Source organism: Rhinoderma darwinii, chromosome 6, assembly GCF_050947455.1.
Source record: "Rhinoderma darwinii isolate aRhiDar2 chromosome 6, aRhiDar2.hap1, whole genome shotgun sequence".
NCBI lineage: Eukaryota > Metazoa > Chordata > Amphibia > Anura > Rhinodermatidae > Rhinoderma > Rhinoderma darwinii.
This window is the reverse complement of record NC_134692.1, coordinates 142,602,911-142,607,213: the sequence shown is the minus strand read 5'-3', so window position 1 is coordinate 142,607,213 and position 4,303 is coordinate 142,602,911.

Sequence of the window (4,303 nt, the reverse complement as noted above, 5' to 3'; positions counted from 1 at the left end):
GACCTGCCTCATTCATGACATGCCTGAAAGGCAAGGGTTAATATGGTGAAGACCTATTTAAAGGGTAACTAAACGTTCAACAAACTTCTGACATGTCATAGTGACATGTCAGAAGTTTTGATTGGTGGGGGTCTGAGCACTGAGACCACCACCAATCGCTAGAACGAAGCAGAAATGTAGCTCTCCTAGGCAGAGCAGGTAAACATCAGAGACTCACACAGAACTTGTACTGGACATTATGTAACCCTGAGTCATTGGCTCAGTCTGGGAGGTTTGGAGGCAATAAAGGGTTAACATACTTTTATATTGCTACCTAAATGGTTTTGTGCACTTAAGGGGTTGTCCACATTCTTAAATATCGCTGCTGCACAGCATGATGTTTCCCCTGGGTTCCTTCTCTCTGGACACAAATAAAGCTTTTAAACTGCGTTGAATGCCGGTATCTCTGGATACTCATTTCCCGCTTAAACTTTGGTCCAAAATGTATTGCTCCTGCGCGCCTGTTACATGAAAGCCCTAGTGCTAGGGTGAGAAACAATCTAGATGTGTCCAAATCCTTCTCTTTGGGACAGGGTATAAAGAAAAGAACATTGTACCTTCTGTGAGACATGGGGGGGGGGGGGCTCGGTTATGTTTTGGGGCGGCTTTGCTGCACCTGGCACAGGGTGTCTTGAATCTGTGCAGGGTAAAGTGAAATCTCAAGACTATCAAGGCATTCTGGAGAGAAATGTGCTGCCCACTGTCAGAAAACTTGGTCTCAGTCACAGGTCATGGGTCCTCCAACAGGATAATGACCCAAAACTAAAAACATCCAAGAATGGCTAAGAGCAAAGCATTGGACTATTGGGAAGTGGCTTCTATGAGCCCTGATCTAAATCCTATTGAACATCTGTGGAAGGAGCAGAAACCTGCCGTCTGGAGAAGCCTCCTCCAAACCTGAGACATCTGGAGCAGAGTCCTCACCAGGAGCGGCCAAAATACCTGCGGGCAGGTGCAGAAGTCTCATTGAGAGTTACACAAATCGTTGGTTTGCAGTGATCGCCTCAAAAGGCTGTGCAAAAAAATATTAAGTTAAGGGACCATCATTTATGTCCAGAGCAGGTTCATCAGTTTTTTTTTATATATTTTTTTCTGTTGAACCACAATTCAAAAGCAAAATCTGATTTAGGCCTCATGCACACGACCGTAAAAACTCCCATAATTACGGGCCCATAGACTTCTATTGGCCACGGGTACCTCCTCGTATGCTTACGGGAAGGTGCCCGTGCCGTTGAAAAAGATAGAACATGTCCTATTTCAGGCCGTAATTACGGCACGGGCAGCCCATAGAAGTCTATGGGGCTCCCGTAATTACGGGTGACTACGTGTGTACACCCGTAATTACGGGAGCGTTGCTAGGCGACGTCAGTAAATAGTCACTGTCCAGGGTGCTGAAAGAGTTAAGCGATCGGCAGTAACTGTTTCAGCACCCTGGACAGTGACTACCGATCACAATATAGATCAACCGGGGGCGTGGCTTAGGCATGGCGGTGTGATGACGCGTGCAACTGCAGCTCCGGACTCACCCCGCCGAATATCGCCCGACAGGGCTCACAAAACAGCCGCCTGTACCAATATGACCAGGGGGAAGCACCGTCGGTACCCCTCGGGCACCTCAAATATCGCCCGGTTCCTCCGATCTGCGCCAGAAGGCACCCCGCAACGGGCCTCCTCGTCCCCTCCAATAGGCCGCAGCCAGCCTTCCGTGTCGCAGCAGGGGCACACCCCGCCTACCTCTCACTCCGGCCAGCTACAGCCCGGCACCGCAGGACCTGAAGGAGAGATGCAGCCGGCAGACAGAGGTTAGTGTGGGGCAGGAAGCACAGGGCCCCCTACACCTGCCCAGACAGAGATCATACCCCTCCTGCATAGCCACCACCAGCCCGTTACCAGTCATGGGGCCCCTAACATGGCGCCTACATGCGGGACACTGGAGACACCACTACCACCACTGGCCCAGCAGCCTCTACCCGTGCCAAGCAGTCAGCAGAGCCAGGGGCTGCCGGTCATCTTCCGGGAGACCCTCTCCCCCACCCTGTCAGTACACACAGGAGACCACCACACCGGCCTGTCCTTGGGCCCCCCGCTCTCCATGGAACGGACACTGGCAGAACTCTGGGAGATGGTGTGGCGGAACGGGTGACGGTTACAGGCATTGTACCCAAATACAGGTTAAGGCTGCCGCAAACCGTCGCGCTCCCGCCATCCGGGTGCCATAGCTTAGATGGCGCCCGGTGCTAGATGTGGATATGTCCCCTCAAACTGCATTACGTTATGTTTGATAACCAGTTGATTTGTATTGTATTCAGTGCTGCTTCACTGTCCTCCCCCTCTAGGGTTAATCTTATACTGAAGGAGAATGAGTCACAGGCTGCAAGCGGGAAATTGTCTAATGTATATAAGAAAAAGGAGGGAGCGGTGAGTGAGGGAGATAGTGGTACTGGAGGAGTTCTCAGTTAGTTGCTGCCCAGGAGAGGATGAGATAGCAGTGTGAGCTGCAGGCAGGGGCTGTCTACCTCAGAGATGGTACCTGACCTAGGGACAGTAACAGAGGACAAGTGCTGGAGTCCCATCTAACTATGGAGGATCTGGAGACACCCCAAAGGATGAAAGGTACAGTGGAGATACCCCATAGTGAGGTAGCCTGTCCCATCCAGCCCAGAGGGGAGAAGCAGCGGTGCATTGTTTCTGTGTGTGTCTGTCCCTGTTAATAAACGCGCCGCTGTGGCTTGTCCCCTGTTAATCTGTGTCGCCTGAATCTATCGCCCACATTCTCTTGGCGTAAACCGACCCCCTCTGACCCGGTTTCGCCACAGATGGTCAAGGTACTGCCCACTAAAACGGATTTAGACCTCCGCCTCGCACGACTGAAGGAGAAACACGACAGGGCCATAGGTGAGGTCACCCAGGAGGTACGTGCCCTAGCCGTGAAAGTGGACACCCTAGAACGCCAGCACTCCGTCGACTCCCTAGACATATCGGTCCTCTCCCAGTCCTTGGCTACCCAAGCTACGCAACTCCGAGACCTCTCCCTACACTTAGATGATGTCGAGAACGGGAAGGCGGAACAACTTGAAACTGAGGGGTTTGTCCGAGTCTGTACCCCCCCGATGGACTTTACGATGCTGTGACCCACATTTTCAACAAGCTCCTGGAGCGCCCGCGAGATATGCCCATAGAGATGGACAGAGTTCACAGACTGGCAGGTCCCAAGAATGGAGACGGCAATCGACCCAGGGATGTTATCTGTAGAGTGCATTTCTACAAGCAGAAAGAGGAGATTGCCCGCAGAGCCTGGGAAAAGGGGGCTGTCCCATACAATGGCGCCGATATCACCGTCCTGCCAGATGTATCCAGACTGACACTCTCCATGCGCAGAACTGTCTGCCCGTTATTGGAAGCAACAAGGGCAGCAGGCGCAACATACAGGTGGGGACATCCTTTCCACATCATTCTTCGCAAGCAGGGAATGTCTTTTGCTGTCCGCTCTCCTGAAGATCTGGAGGAAGCATTCTGATTCTTGGAGACCACGCCGGTGCGGTTACCAGACTGGACCGAACCGCCGACACCATTTGCTCCCAGAGGAGGCCCGTACCCGGATTTTGGGTCCCGTCAGCCAATCCGACCTGGAGCAGAGCCATCCGACCTCCGAGCCATGGAACGTCGACCTCCACGCAGAGACCGAGGGTCGGGGCCCGATGACCTTCATCCCCCTGGACGACGATCGCCGCGGAGGGACTGAATGTCCACAGACGCCTTTATTGTAGACATTTTCTTGTACTACATTTTGCATTTTCCTTCTCTCTTTTTCCCATAGGGTTCCTGGAGGATTGTCAGGAACACATTGCTGGAACTACCTTATTCTGATGGTGGAGTCACTGTGTACATACATTACATTACTTCTCCTGTACTGATCCTGAGTTACATCCTGTATTATACTCCAGAGCTGCAATCACTATTCTGCTGCTGGAGTCACTGTGTACATACATTACATTACTTATCCTGTGCTGATCCTGAGTTACATCCTGTATTATACTCCAGAGCTACACTCACTATTCTGCTGCTGGGGTCACTGTGTACATACATACATTACTTATCCTGTACTGATCCTGAGTTATATCCTGTATTATACTCCAGAGCTGCAGTCACTATTCTGCTGGTGGAGTCACTGTGTACATACATTACATTACTTATCCTGTACTGATCCTGAGTTATATCCTGTATTATACTCCAGAGCTGCACTCACTAGTCTGCTGGTGGAGTC